Source organism: Galeopterus variegatus, unplaced genomic scaffold (assembly GCF_000696425.1).
Source record: "Galeopterus variegatus unplaced genomic scaffold, G_variegatus-3.0.2 Scaffold5578, whole genome shotgun sequence".
Classification (NCBI taxonomy): domain Eukaryota; kingdom Metazoa; phylum Chordata; class Mammalia; order Dermoptera; family Cynocephalidae; genus Galeopterus; species Galeopterus variegatus.
In genome coordinates, this window is record NW_007731689.1 from 82,585 (window position 1) to 99,319 (window position 16,735).

A 16,735-nucleotide genomic window follows, 5' to 3' on the forward strand; every position below is an offset into this window, starting at 1 on the left:
AGAGACCGGTCCGCTCACTGGTTGAGCGCGGTGCGGGCATGACACTGAGGGTTGCGATCCCATTGCCGGTCACGAAAAAAGACAAAAAGGAAAAAAAAAATCAGTAATGGGGTAGAGGAAACTTTAGTTTTCTTTTCTTTTTATTTCCCCCCCAATTTCCTACTTCTTTAAAAAAACCTTATCCAAGTTATCAGAGCTTAACTGTCTTATCAAAATTTCTATTATACAAGATGTTAATGAGGTGTGGTGTGTGGTATATGGTATGTGCAAGGGCAGTTTTTTTCTGTTTTATTTGTAGGGTCTTTGTCCACATTTCACAGTTTTTAAAAATTCTTTTTTTTTTTTTTTTCCCTTTTTGTCTTTTTTTTCGTGACTGGTAACGGGATCGCAACCCTCGGTGTTGCGCCCACATCGCGCTCAACCATTGAGCGGACCGGTTTCTATATGGGATCCGAACCCTTGGCGGGAGCGCCACCGCGCTCCCAAGCGCCGCACTCTACCAAGTGCGCCACCGGGCTGGCCCTTAAAAATTCTTAAATGAACTGTTAAACTATTTTTTGTGTGTGTGTGTTTGGCATCATCCAAAGCTTTAAAATTTTTGTCTACAAAAGTTTTCATACCAGGCATTCTCTTTGAAGAAAGCACTGTGTAGTGACACTATCAGGATTTTCTTTTTTTTTCTACGAGAGAGATGAAACCTCTCATGGAGTCAGCCACTGATGTGGCCCCATTGGCACAAATGTCAACGTGGTTCCCCTAAGACCTTTTGTTTCCAAATACACAGGTGATATATTAAATACATCTTGGCCTTTGCTTCTTTAGGATGGCCCTTTGAAACAGAAAAGGTTTTATTGAATTTTATCATTATTTTATCATTTATCTTACAAATGTTGTGGTGTGAAATTTCTTGGTATAATCGGCTGACTCATCAACGCAGGTAGAGAAGCTGTTGTTTTTTGGTTAATTACACAAAACCTCTTCAGCATTATGTGATATGTCGTCAGTACATCAACTTATCACACTGTTTGGGAGTGGAAACTTTTCAATTTCTGCTCCTGCATCTTGTTCTAGCATTTTGCCCATTGTGAATTTGCATGCTGGCATTAAGCTCCTGCCACCGCAGCTTTGCATTTCATTGACACCTCTCATTTCCTCTTTTATGTATTTACACAATTCAAAATGATATTCACAGCATCTTGTAAATTTCAACTATGAATCAAAAATTGCTTTAAAATTTGGAGCAGGCCCACAGAGATGGGAGTCTTGCCCTCAACAAGAGATGGCAGCTACCTGAGAACCAAAGGGCAGGGAAGTCTGGAAGAGCCAAAAGAACTGGCGCTTCACCACAGGGATTCTCTAAGGGCTAAAGATCCCCACCTTTCTGACTCTGATAGAGATTTAAAGTTCCCTAGTTTAGAAAGTGAGCCTCTGAGCTACACTCCTTACTTGACATATGACCAGCTACGTCAAAGTGAAAATCTCCATAATGTTAAAAAACATTGAAATGAAAATAAAGTTTCTGAGTACTTGAAGCTTTGTCTCAAAAACTGCTGTGTAATATGCAGAACACAGAGGACTTTTAGGGTAGTGAAATTACTTTGCATAATACTATAAATGGTGCATATATGTCATTATAAATTTGCGCAAACCCACATAACACCAACACCAAGAGTGAGCCCTAATGTAAAGTATGGACTTTGGGTGGTAATGATGTGTCAATGTCGGTTCATCAATTTTAACAAATGTACCACTCTGGTGGGGGATACTGATAAGGGGGAGGCAGGGGGTATGTGGGAAATCTTTATACTTTCTGCTCCATTTTTCTGTGAACCTAAAACTGCTCTAAAGAATAACCTTCATGGCTGGTTAGCTCAGCTGGTTAGAGCATGGTGTTATAACACCAAGGTCAAGGGTTCGGAGTCCCATACCAGCTAGCTGCCCAAACAAACAAATACAAAAAATGAAAATTAAAGCCTATTACAAAAACAAACTGTGCTGTGTAATTCAAAGGAGGCAAGGAAAAAAAAAAAGACAGTATTCCTGTAATTTAATAACTGAACTATATTTATATGCCTCACCCCTACTCAGTATTAGCTTGTCTGCACTATCGTTTTGTCAGTCAAATTTTGCTTTGTGAAATTGAAAAAACAGATCTTGGGGGAGATGTGGCTGCATAGGCCTGGAAACATCTCTGTAATGAGCTAAATAAAGTTAGGCACACAATCATTTTCTGATTTCAGGAAGTGAAAGTGTCAGGGAAACACAAACCCTGAGAAAAAGGCTGAAATTCGTTCTGAGGAATAAAGGAAAAAGTCGAAGGTATTTCCCACGTGTAGATAGATATTGCCCAACCCATAGAGTCACAGAAAGATGAGGAGAAGATAAAATACATCTGCTTCTCCTTCCAAAAATCAAGTTGATGTTTTAAAGATTTAGGTTGAGTCATCATGTGCCAGGGCTGGGGTCAACACCACGTCACTTCCCTTTAAAGAGGGAGTAAAATGGTGCCTCCTCTTCTTTCTACGGGGCGTGTTTTGGGACTTCTCTCTTCCATGGATTTCACATTCAATCTGATTCTATCCGCTCAACATCTTCCAGAAGTTCATTGATGGTTCTGGTTCACTAATGGATGGTGTCTATCCTGTTTGCTGTTGGTTATTGGAGTTATTTTTATTTATTATTTATATTCCTTCTGCATTCAATAATGTTTTGAGAGGAAGAAGAGGTAGTACATATATCCACCCACTATCTTGAGGTGAAACCCATATTGTACCTTCATGTGGCCAGACTCTTGGATAATAAAGATAGTTTGTGACTCATTTGACATAAATCTATATTTGTGATTATAACTCCTAACTCCTGAATCCAGAAATTAAATGGAAAGCATGACATTAATGTGGTCTATTGGGCTGATATTTAGTGCATGTAAAATTGTGTCCTTTTGGGGCCGGCCCATGGCTCACTCAGGACGGTGTGGTGCTGATAACACCAAGGCCACGGGTTCGGATCCTGTATAGAGATGGCCGGTTTGCTCACTGGCTGAGCGTGGTGCTGACAACACCAAGCCAAGGGTTGAGATCCCCTTACCGGTCATCTTTATTATTTTTTTTATTTTTATTTTTTTTAAAAGATGACCGGTAAGGGGATCTTAACCCTTGACTTGGTGTTGTCAGCACCACGCTCAGCCAGTGAGCGAACCGGCCATCCCTATATGGGATCCGAACCCGTGGCCTTGGTGTTATTAGCACCGCACTCTACCGAGTGAGCCACGGGCCGGCCCTTTACCGGTCATCTTTAAAAAAAAAAAAAATTGTGTCCTTTTGGTTAGCCACTTAAAAAAATTATGGTACAAAATATAGTCTGTTGATTATGGGGTAATAATTCTCATCATGATTATCTATAAACATTGTTCCATAGCAAGATAAAAGTGTACAAAATGGAAGACATCTTTCACACTAGATTTTTTTCTAATAATAAACATATGTAAGTTCCATTTTTAAGGTGGAAATACGTTTTAAATAAACAAATATTATTTTATAAAATAAATGTAAAAATACAGACAAGCTCTGAAGACAAAAATCTAATCCAACAAGGAAAATAACCACTGTAAACATTCTAGTGCTTTATCTTTATATTTAAAGTCTTTTTTATCCCCACTTACTAGATCATGGGCATCTCCCCATATCATGAAATGACTGTTTGAAATTCTTGACTGAATGAAAATGGGAAAAAAATATAAAGTGTTCCACAGTTCATAGAGCTGAAATTTTAAACTCTAACTTAATCTCTGGTTTGCTTTTTTTAAAAAGCATTTTAGTGTGTTTAAAAAAAAAAAAAATTCTGACAATGAAGTTATGAAAGATGTGTTTATCAGTCATGATAGATTTAGTTATGCTGTGGTAACAAATAACTCCCACATCTCAGTGGCTTAAAATAACTAAGATTTATTTCTCTCTCATCTACATTTCTATCATGGGTTGGCAGGGGGACTCTGCTCATTGTAGTCATTCAGGGACCTAAGCTAACCAGTGACAGGACTGCCACCATCTCAAGCTTTTCTGGTTACCATTTAAAGAGAGCTCAAGTTTCTCACACTGGCAATTAAATGCTTGGCCCAGGAAGTGACATCCACCACTTCTGTGCAAAACTCACAGGCCAATTGGATTTCATCAAAATTAGAAACTTTTGTGCTGCAAAGCACACCATCAAGAAAGTAAAAAAAAAAAAAAAACACAGAATGGAAGAAATTATTTTAAAATCATATATCTAATAAAGACTCTTGTATTTACAATATAGAAAGAATTCTTACACCTCAATAATAAGACAACCCCATTTAAAAACGGGCAAAAGACACGAATATACGGTTCTCTGCAGAAGATATAATACAAATGGCGAATAAGGACATGCACAGCAGGTCAACACCATTAGCCATCAGGGAAACACAAATGACAACCACAAAAAGATACCACTTCACACTCACTGGGATGGCTATAATCAAAGAGGGACTTGAATCTAGAATACATAAAGAACTCTTACAACTCAATAATAAAAGGGTACACAACTCAATTAAAAATGGGCAAAGGATATAAATAGGCATTTCTCCAGAGAACATATACAATGATCTATCAGCACATGAAAAGATGCTCAACATCACTGGTCATCAGAGAAACACAAATCAAAACACAAAACCACTGCACACCCACTAGGATGGCCATAATCAAAAACAAAGACAATAACAAATGTTGCCTTGTACACTGCTGGTGGAGTGTAAAATGGTGCAGCCCTTTGTAAAACATTCTGACAATTTCTCAAAAGGTTAAACATAGTTACCGAACGACCCAGCAATTCCACTCCTACGTATGTACCCCAAAAAACCGAAAATGTATGTTCATACAAAAACTTAAACATGAACGTTCATAGCAGTATTATTCATAATGGCCAAAAAGTGGACACAACCCAAATGTCCATCAGTTGATGAATGGATAAACAAAATGTGGTATATCTATATAATGAAATAGGATTCCACTATAAAAAGGAATAAAGTACAGATACATGTTACAACATTGGTGAACTTTTAAAACTTCATCCTAAGTGACAGAAGTCAGACACAGAAGGCTACATACTCTATGACTCCATGTAGATAGAACGTCCAGAAAAAGCAAATCTTTAGAGACAGAAAGTAGACTTGTGGATGCCAGAGGCTGGGTGTTGGGGGTAATGGAAGTGACTGCTGATTGGTATGGGGTTTCTTTTGGGGGTGATGAAAATGTTCTGGAATTAGACTGTGGTGATGATTGCCCAGCCTTGTGACTACACTGAAATCCACTGAATTGTACACTTTAAAAGAATGAATTTTATGGTATATAAATTATATCTCAATAAATTAAAATAATTGACTCACAGTAGATTCCTCAATTTCATTTTTAATGAAGGTTTTTTAAAATTAATTTTTTGATTAACAAAAATTGTATGTATTTATGGTGCACAACATGATGTTTTGATATATGTATACATTGTGAATGGCTAAGTCAAGCTAATTAACATATGAATTACCTCACATGCTCACTTTTTTGTAGCAAGAACACTTAAAATCTACTCTCTTTGCAGTTTTCAAGTACACACTACTTTGTTGCTAACTACAGTGTTTCTCAGGATCTGCAGGGGATTGGTCCCCTCCGCCCATACCAAAATCCACAGATACTCAAGTCCAGCAGTGGGCCTGTAGATCCCGCCTTTAGGCTCTCTATTTACGTGGTTCTGCCTCCCACAAATACTGTATTTTCAATCTGCAGTTAAATGCAAAAAATCCACGTATAAGTGGACCTGCACAATTCAAACCCATGTTATTCAAGGGTCGACTGTATAGTCACCACAATATATAATAGATCTTTTAAGGTTTTTAGTGGTGTTTCAATAATTTATGTAATATACTTTTACAATCCTATTTTTATTCTCTCTAATTTAAGCCATAATCTTAATGTAAGACTAAGATCAAACTTTTAAGTCATTGAGCAATTTTATATGTTTTTTTATATATAATGAAATTGTGCAAATTTTATTAAAAATCTGTAATAGATGAATCATTTAAAATTTTTCATATTAAAGAATTAGGAACTGCTCTGGAAGCAATTTCTAAATAATTATAGCACCTGATTCAGTTTATAATTATACCCACATCTGTGTGATTGTTATATCAACAATGATTTTCTTTACTAGACATTTCTATGAGTGTAGGAACCCTGTTTTGCTCCCCATGGACTCTCTAGCACCTAGCAATCTGTGTGACATGTAGCAGGTATTCGATAAATATTTGTGAAGAAATGAATGCACGATTAAAAGAGCTAGAATTTCAAAGCCTTTTCTAAAGCCATTTGGTTTTCTGATCAATGATAAAAGATACTAATACAGAAGTGAGGTAATAGTTAAATTCATAGAATGAAAAAGAGTGGAATGGTGGTTGCCAGGGGCTGGGGCAGGGGACATGGGGGAGTTAACTAATCCACCGGCATAAAGTTTCAGTCAAGCAAGATGAATACGCTCTGGAGAGCTGCTGTACAACGTTGAACTGCAGTCAATGATAATGCATTGCACACGTAAAGATTTAAGAGGTTTAACCTCATGGCAGGTGTTCTTACCACTATCACAACAAAGAAGGGGAGGACGAGGAGATAAGATGGAGAGAAATAAAAAGTACGTCAATATCCTGAAACTGACCTTCTCTCTGTTTTGATAATTTGCCTTTTTAAATTGTTGGGCATATCTGGTCATCTTCCAATATTTCTTAAAGATGACCAAGTGCAATTTGGGGTTTATATCTGACTGTTCTTTTGGTGTCTTAAAATATTTTTTACCCAGGGCTGGCCCGGTGGCGCACTGGAGAGTGCGCCGCTTGAGAGCGCGGCGGCGCTCCCGTCCAGGGTTCAGATCCCATGTGGAGACTGGTTCCCGCTCACTGGCTGAGCGCGGTGCGGGCGCAACACTGAGGGTTGCAATCCCGTTGCCAGTCCCGTCAAGGGTTCGGATCCCATGTGGAGACTGGTTCCCGCTCACTGGCTGAGCGTAGTGCGGGTGCAACACCGAGGGTTGCGATCCCATTACCGGTCAGTAAAAAAGACAAAAAGGAAGAAAAAAAAAAATTTTTTTACCCGGTCTTAGACTAAAATTAAATCAAGTAGTTAGGAGTTCTCTGGTTATTTTCTTCTCTATTTGAGGGCTTTAATTCCTTTTCATCATTTTTTTTTCTTTCTAAGTTTGAAAATAATTTTTCCTACCCTTGAACGTAGTGTACCGTAGTGGCTAAGACGGCAGGCTCTGGAATCAGACTAGTACTCACGTTCTGGCTCTGATGCTTAATAGTTGTTTGACCTTTAGGTCTCTCATACCTTATTTTTCTCATCTGTAAAATAGCAAAAATACTAGGACCCACCTCAAGAGTTGTTGTGAGGAGTAAATGCATGCATTTAAATAATGCATTTAAAACAGTCTCAATAAATTTTGCTTTCTATTATTATTAGCCTGATGGTGAAGCCAGATATTAATTTATAGTTTTCTAACTGTCAGGTAATAGGTTTAACTCTTCCTAGTTTGTTGTCATACTATAATCATGGCTTAAATTATTAATCCTATCTTTAGTGTTCGTGTTAGTCTATAGAAGCTTTGGCTCGCTGAAGGATTTAGTCTTTATTGGCCAACTGAGATTGTCCTGAGAGGGGCTTGAAGGAAGTGAATACACAGGCCATCTGAGAACCTGTTTAAAGACTTGTGCTTTTTAAACAGAAGAAAGGAGGAGTAAGTGACAGGGGCAAGGTGGGGTGGAATGGAAGAAGTGGTGGCACAATGCAGCCCTTCGGCTACTTAAAGGATTGCCATGTTGACGTGGAGTTGACTTGTTCTTTGTGGTGATGGAAGAAAGAGCTGGGACCCCTGGATAAGTTTTGATTTGGTATAAAGAAGGAATTTCTTATAGTCAGAGCTTTCCAAACCTACCTTAGTATAAGCCACCAGCTTCTCTGTCCTGCTCCACTACCATAATCTCCCAACTTGTTTCCCACATTCCTCCAATACATTAGTTACGTTGCAGCCAAAGTGATCCCTTCAAAGCACAGATATGATCCTATCATTTCCCTGCTTATAAACCATTCAGTGACTTCCAGCCATTGTTTGAATAAAGACCAAACTCTGTATTTTGGCCTGTACAGTTTACCGGGTCTGACCCTCCCACCTCTCCAGCCTCATCTCACAGGATGCTCCGCCTTGCTCACAATGGTGCAGCCAACTGGTCTCCATCATTCACTTCCTCAAACTCCCCTCAAGGCCTTAGAACATGTTTTTATCTCTGCTTAGAACACTCTGCTTCTATTTTATCCAGTGAGCGCCTACTTTCCCTCCAGATGTTAATTCAACCATCTCGTTCTCAAGGAAGCCTTCCTTCAATGTCCTGTCTTGATCTATCAGATGTTCTCATAGCAGCATGCAGCTCTTCCCATTGTTATAATTTAATGGTATTTGTATGAATTTTTGATTAGTTCATGAAACGTCCATGGTTACAGAGATCATGTCTTTTTCTTTTTATCCTTACCTGAATCCTCAGCATGGAGCACAGTGCCTGACACATAGCAAGTGCTCAATAAATGCTTCTCGAATGAATGCATGAACAGCTGACTGAGCCAAGTGGGAACTGATCCCTTTCACTGGAGATGTTTTAAACTGAGATAATGCAAACTCAAAGCTTCTCTTAGAATCCGGGAGTCTATCATTCCCAGACCCTCGTGATAAAGGTTACTTGGCTAAGAAAATGGTAGTGAGCTCACTGAGTTGTTCTGTTCAACCTCTGAACCAGTGCCACCGTGTGCAGTCGAAAAGTGCCTGAGCGCCACCTAGTGAGCGGAGGAAACACTCCTTTTTGCCATTTATTATTCACTCTATGACGTGCACTGCTCAACACCATTCACATAGGCTATGATGTCAGTGTGCCCTGTGGAGTTGTGTAACATGGTGTCTGTGGACCTCAAGGAGGTCACAAGTTTTTGGTGAACACAGATGCGTAAACAAAAGCTTACAGGTACATGTGATAAGGTAAACTGGGTGTGTGTTTTCATGAGGAATACTGCTTACTGTGGTTATTAGGTAGGATTTTAGGCTCAGAGAAAAGAGTAGTAGAAAGGAACTAATTGAAGGATTAAGGGAGAGAGGGAACAAGTCATGGATCAGGACCCTACAGTAAAGAGGAAGAGATGGAGGGGCTGGCCTCTCTTTGAATTGGGAGAAGGCTGCAGTTTTTCTTTAGGGTTAGGAGGACAGGGTTCAATCTCTCACTATCTCACTGCCTCTGAGGACTGTGACTGGAGCACCTGTTACGTGCTGAGAGAAGGGATCAGCCACTGGAGCCCCCTGCGTCAGGAGTTTGTTACTGATCCCAATTTGGGCCAACAATCTCTTCCATATCAAATGTGAAGTCTTGTTTCAGAAGAGGAAGAGCAACCATTTCTGTGAGGGGTAGGAGCAGCTGGCCAGGTAGGCACCTGCATGTCACGTCAAGGCCAGGGAAAGAGCAGTGGTGTGTGTGTGTGTGTGTGTGTGTGTGTGTGTTGAATCTGGGATTAGAAAAAGGCCAAGTGGGTTCTGACATTAGATGAATTCCATCTCTCAGGGGTTCAGGGTTCCTGCAGGTTAAGGAGCAGGACTCTAGGGTCTTATAATTTGGGGACCAAAAGGCAATAGGGGCTGAAAGTAGTCCCAGGCTGTATGTCCACAGATGACAATCTGCACTGTCACATTGTAGGGGGGTCATCTGTACCACTGCCTCCAAAGGAGTTGCTCAGGATGAGACATGTCTAAAGCTCAGAGAAAGCACATGTTGTGTGAATTGAGTACAACTTTTCCACTCATATCTTGCATAGAGTTTGTTGCAAGAGCATTGTGGGGCTTTCCCGTCGGTACCTTCTCTACAGGCCACTCACCCAGAGTTTAATAGTCTTAAAATAATCTGGCTAGAGTTCACTGCATTTATTAAGGACTTTTACATAATGCTCCCAGCTCATGGGAGCAAAGCTGATAGCAAAGCCAAGATTAGGAAGCATGGAGATGCTTATTCATCCATTTTCCGCATTAAGCCACCCTATGTGCAAATGGGTTCTCCAACCCCCTTCCTATCTTATAATGGTGGTGTTGTCTTTGTTCAGCTACCTCACTGAGGTGTCAAAATAGCTTTACTTGTTCTGCAAAAGATAAAAATGAATTGAGAAACAACTTAGCCTACATAACATTAAGGGCTAATAAAATTTTTAAAAAATTGTTATCAAGACAAATATTCCCAGCTTTTAAAAATGGGGGTCTAGGTTGGGTTCCCCAAGAAGCAGGCTCTGAGATAGAGATTCACGTGCAGGAGGTTTGTTGTGGAGTGATCTGGAGAGCAACATCCAGGGCTGGGTGAGAGAAGCAGGATCCATCAGGGGGTGGAGGTGAATTGCGATGCAGTTGCAATGAAGACCTTCGCAGATTTTATGGGGAGCTGAGACGATCCTTCAACTTTGTCACGTCTTGAGGTAAGGGGGCCAAGTCTTTGTGTGTCCCACCTTAAAATATTGATCAGCTGCCCTGAAGAGATGGGGCATGACTTTGGTCTAGTTAACTCTCTTTAGCTGAAACCAGGTCCCAGGGAGGCACTCAGGGGAGAGCTATCAGCCATCAACCCTGAGCAAATGATTGCATCAGCCCTGAAAGGGCCATTTGGACAGTGCACCACAGCATCCATTACAATGTGCAAATGACAAGAAGAGACAATTCAAATAGGAAGAAATCATTTTTACAATGAGAACGTGAAACAAACGTTTGACATTGTTAGTAATTAAAAGTGCAATATTTCACTCTTAGCCTATCAGGTTCATGATTTTTTAAAAAAAGATTGGCCATGGATAAAAGAATTATAACTGGCATAGTTTTAGATCCTGGGGTAGTTTTGGATGATGGATTTAAGATTTGGAACACTGGTAGCCAAAGCTAAGGAAATAAATATGATCACTTAGAATGAGTGTTTGTAAAGAACCAAATAATCCTACCAGCTGAGGGGAAAATTAATATGAGATACATAGTACCAAATGTATTCAAGGAAAGCTTAATACCATGTGCTTGAAAGGCTTTTTCCTATGGGAATTTACAGAATTTAGAGCTCAGCTCTGAAGTCCACAGGAGGGCAGACACTTCGGTGAATATTCCTAAACCACAGGGTAAGGAAATTTGGCTGTTTAGTAGGGATGTTACGAGGCCCAAGTCCGGCTGCCTGCCCCATACAAAAACCCTGTCTTGGCTTGCCAAAATCTGTTACCTCAGGGCATTCAACACTTGGCTTAGGCTCACCAGAATCTTGTTACTGAACCCAAGTCTGGTTGCCTGCCCCCAAACAAAAACAAACAACACAAAAGTCAAATGTTGGTGAAAATGGAAGTCAGCTTTAATTCAGGGGTACTGGTGACCTGAGGAGAGATGTTAGGCTAACCCATCTCTCCGGTAAACCTGAGGGAGAGTGTCCAGACTAAAGCCATCTCACAGACTTAGGTTTACTGAGGGGTTCTTAAAGAGGGGCCAAGGGAATGGAACGTGGGAAATGAAAAGCAGGAGGGAGGGGGATGTGTGTGCAGGGGCTGCCTGCAAGGAGCCAGGCGCAAGGTCTCACCAAGGCTCTGTCTGGTTCTGTTCTCATGTGTGATGTTATCTCAGGGTCCTGCTGGATTCTGATTTGCTGCAGGGTAGAATCAGCATAGGTTTACTGGTGTCTCTCTTGGTTTCTCAGAGTCTGGATAGTATGTGTCTAGTGGCAAGTATGCAACTCCAGGCTGTCTAGAAAACAACTTTACATTTATGTCAATAATGTCATCTTGCCCCCTAACCAAGATTCAAAATAGCAAATAACCATGGGAAAAGAGGGAACTCAGAGAAAAGCATGCTAAGAAAAAAAACTGTGCCCTTTTCTAAAGCCCATGTGGTTTTGGTTCCCAGCATGGCTGCAATGGAGAGGAGCTTGAAAAGCATAAGAGTAATGATGAAGTTCATTGTGAGTTAAGCTGTGCAATGATTAATTATCTTTCACAACTATCAGTGACAAGAAGTTAGAGAATACCTCTGACTACTGGGGTTAAAATATAACTTATGCCAGAAAGAGAAATAATAATAAAGTTCTGTTAACCTATCCAAATCTCAAATCCCATGAAGAATTGTTCTGGATGTTGTGCTGGAGAAAGGTTACACCATCTATAGCAGAGAAATATACACCATTCAGAAAGCAGTTTCTGATGTGCTATTGGGCCCCCGTGGAGATGGAGCATCTGACCAACAGACATCAGATGACCACACGACAAGAACAATCCATTATGAGCTGTTTTCTTGCAGGCTACCAAATCATAAGGTTGGGTGGGCCCAGCAGCAATCCATCATGAGATGGAAGTGGTTCACTGGGATAGGGCAGGATAGGGCCAGAGGGCACAAGCAAGCTGCAGGAGCAGGTGGCCCAGATTCTGTGTCATCCAGTGCCTCTCTGTGAGCCACAGCCACATAGGGGGGGTCTCTTTTAACAGCTGATGGAGGGGGAAAAAAGTTGAACTTGGTTCACAAACAGGTCAATTCAATATCTCAGTGCAATCCAAAGCACTGCTACTGCAGCATAACACCACGCAGGTGTGGTTCTGAAAGCTAGCAGCGAGAAATCCTCCCAATGGAGAAGTCTCTGGGAGGTATACCTGGTCATACAAGGGTACTTCAAAATTCATGGAAAATGGAATTGAAAGATAACACAAATCCTTCTGTATTAGTCAGGTTCTCCAGAGAAACAGAATCAATAGGATATGTTATAAATATACGAGAGGGGATTTTTTTTTTTTCCTTTTTGTCTTTTTTCGTGTCCGGCAACGGATCGCAACCCTCAGTGTCGCGCCCGTACCGGACCGGGACCGGCAACGGGATCGCAACCCTCAGTGTTGCTCCCGCACCTCGCTCAGCCAGTGAGCGGGAACCGGTCTGTATGTGGGATCTGAACCCCCGGCGGGAGCGCTGCCGCGCTCCCAAGCGGTGCACTGTAGCGGTGCGCCAGCGGGCCAGCCCGAGAGGGGATTTTTTAGGGGAGTTAGTTCATGCGATTGGGAAGAGAAGTCCCACGATAGGCCGTCAGCAGACTGGATGTCGGTAGTGTGGTTCAGTCCAAGTCTGAAGGCCTCCAAACCAAGTAAGCCAACGGTGCTTGTCGGTGTCAGTCCTGGAACCCTGGAGCTCTGATGTCCATGGACAAGAGGGAAAAGTGTATCCCAGCTCCGGTGGATAGAGAGAGAGATTAACCTTTTTTCTCCATTTTTTATTCTCTCCAGACCCCCAGTGGATTGGAAGGTTCCTGCCCATATTGAGGGCAGATCTTTCCCATCCAGTTCATTCAGGCTGTCATGCCAATCTCTTCTGGAAAAACCCTCATGGACACACCTAAAAAGATAGCTTTACCAGGTTTCTCAGAATTCCTTAATCTAATCAAGTTGACACCTAGAATTAAGCTTCACACCATCCATGAACTTTTTGAAAACCCCTCGTGTAAGTTTCCCAAGGTATGAATATACATAGTTTCATGAGAGGTAGCAAATGGTGTGGCTGGTGGGTTAGGGGTCTGGAAGGAGATAAATTAGAAGATCAGAGACAAGAAGGTCTGTGAAAGAGGCATGTGCTGGACTTATGGGAGGTGTGAAGACCTTGGTTTCACATGTGCATTAGCTCACTAGAGTATTCATTGTAGAAGAGGTGCTATGCAACCAATGTAGACCAAGTGACTCAGCCAATTGACATCATTTGGCTTCTAGCATTAGCTACCCAGGTATTGGCATAATGAGTGCATTAACAGAGTAGTCATGGTCGTAGGAATGGAGGCTATGCATTGGCCCCGAAGCTGATCTAGCTGTTGCTTCTGCTGAAAGTCCAGCCTGTCAGCAGTAGAGACCAACAACAACCCCCTGATACAGCATCCTCGCCTAAGGCAAGCAGCCACTTGGTGGCAACTTGACTACGCTTCATCCCTTGCACAAAGGGTAGCTACAATCCTGGCCAGGATCAACTCACATTCAGTATATGGCTTTATCTTTTATGATCCAGGGCCACAGCCAGCACCATGATCTGAGACGTTATAGAATGTTTGATATCAGTAAGGGATCAAAGCTCAGTGTCCCACATTACAGCAAGAATTGTAGTTGGCTCATGATCATGGGATCCACTAATTCTATCACATACTTTCCCAGATGCCAGCCTATTAGAGTGGTAGAATGGCCTTTACAGACCAGTCGAGATCTCAATTTAGAATTAACACCTATAAAGATGAGGTATCCTCCAGGGTGCCCTAACTCAGTGGCCACTATATGGTGCTATTTCCTGTACCCAGAAGGTAGAATACAAGATCTGGAAACTGAGGGATAGAAGTAGGAGTGGCCCCACTTCCCATCACTCTCAGTGATTCTCTTGGAAAATGTGTGCTTCCCACCCCTGCAGCTTTAGTCCTGCAGGTCTAAAAGGGGCCACTTCCACCAGAGGACACACTAGTATCCCATTGAAATGTAAATTATGACTGTTGTTGGGGCATTTCTGGCAATATGTGTCAAGAGAACAGCAGGCAAAAAGGGAAATGCAGGGGTAATTAGGGCTGCTGCTACTCAGTGGGAGCAGGAAAGAATACCTTTGGTGCCCAGGATATCCTTGAAGTGTCTCTGGGTGTTCCTATGCCTGATTTTAACAGTAAATGGACAAATACAGTAGCCATGGCTGAGAAAGACACAGTAAACCAAGGCTCAGACACCTTAGAGATGATGATCTGGGTCCCCTCACCAAGTGAGTCACCTAGAGCAGCAGAGGTACTAGCCAGGAGTGAAGGGAATATAGGATGGGAAACGGAGGAGGGGACGAGCAGTACCGTTTATAGCTTCAGATAGCTGCAGCAGTGGGGTCCACAGTTCATCCTACTAATCTTTCTCTTGTAAGTTTCCCAGCAAACTAAGCCAACCAGAATTATGGGAAGCCACTCCCAGATGGATCTGAGAGGTGTGAGAGGTGAGCTGCATTGGATATTGTGGTATTGAAAGGGACCTTAGCCAGAAAAACAACCATTTTGGGGGTGACTAAGACCAAGCAGAACATTTCAGTCAGCCCTTAACTTGGAAACTGATAATTTTCAATTCCTTGAGGTTAGCAGAATTGAGAGACTGCCAGAAGATGAAATCACTGCCTCTTAAATGCTGATTTACTTCAGAGGGGGTGCCCCTACAATTCAGGACTGAAACTAAGTTTCTTGCTTTTCTTACCTCTCTAATTAGCTGCAAGACGACTTCTCTGGTTGTAAACTCCCCCTCTTACTTAAAGGAAAACTTTATCCATGTTAATTAGAAATCCAAGTCAGGTATTTTTATAATGTTTGACTAAGGTTATTATCCTTGAGCTCTCCCTAGGAGATAAGGACTCCAATCTTGAGGTAACATCAAGGGCTTGAAGCTGACCACAGACTCTGTGACGCTGAAGTTTCCAGTCCATCATGGGACCCTGACATGTGACTCAGACCATCTGCTGCTCCCAGACTCCCCCCTTTCCCTTTTTTCTTTAGAACAAAGACCCTTACCTCCATCTTCCAGCCTCTTCCCATTTATAAGCCCCAGAACAGGCATCAGAAGGCGGGAAGATTTTAGCCGGGACATCCCCCAGATGCTGGTTACCTGAGTAAACCTTCTAATCCTTGCACCAACTTCTGGACTTCCGAGTCATTTGTTTAATGCGAGAGGGCAAGCAGAGCCTGGTCTGGTGGTAACAGTATTCACTCAGATGCCCTCCTCAGGGCCAGTGCCCCTAATCCCCAGCTTCTGGAAATATTAGATAACAACGGCCCACAGCTGAGTGAACATGAGCTCATATCCCTTTGGGAACTTGTAGGAAATGTTGAGAAAGCTCCAGACGTTCCTAAACTGTAGAACAGGAGTTCAAGCTCGTGTTCTCTAGAGCTTAGAGGGCTGGAAGACCTCATGTAGTAACTGGATTACAATAATGCAGAATTAACAGGGAAGTTTGGAAATGGAAGCTGACTTTAAGTTTCTGGGATTGGAAAGAGAATATAGGTATCAAGCACAATTTTTGTATCATCTGCGGATGTCTGATCAAAACTATAACGTCCTTTTGGGGACTGACATGTTGAAAGGGTAGCGATCCCAGGTCTGGATAACGTAACCAATATTTCTTGGATGATATCTGAGGTCAGAAATGCCTCTTGGGAGAAAACTCAGGTACAGACTATCAAGAAGCTGATATGAATCAGGAATATGAAGTTCTTTTCGAGTGCTGTTGGGTCTCATTGTCATACTAACGCTCTGTTCTCTGCTAACGATCCTATGGCAACTGCCTTGCAGCTATTCCTCTTCAAAAACACTGTGGGCAGGAAGGGAAGGCCTGAAATGTCTATGGAAAGTAACCTGTTAATGGGGACACATCTGTCACTGAGCTTAAAGGTGCAAAAGGAGACAGAGAACCTTTCTTGCTATCTCCAGGGATTGGGAGAGAGGCCTCAAAGTCATATTTATAGGCTTTATCCCTCTTTTGGGTTGTAAATAACATGATCTCATACTTAGGGGAGACCTTATTTTGTCCACAGGCAGCAGTTTAGAGTATGCTGTGCCCCTGAGGTTTCTTGGACTGGTCATTCCTGACAGTGTGAGGCTTTTGCCAGCTATGGATGAGGGAT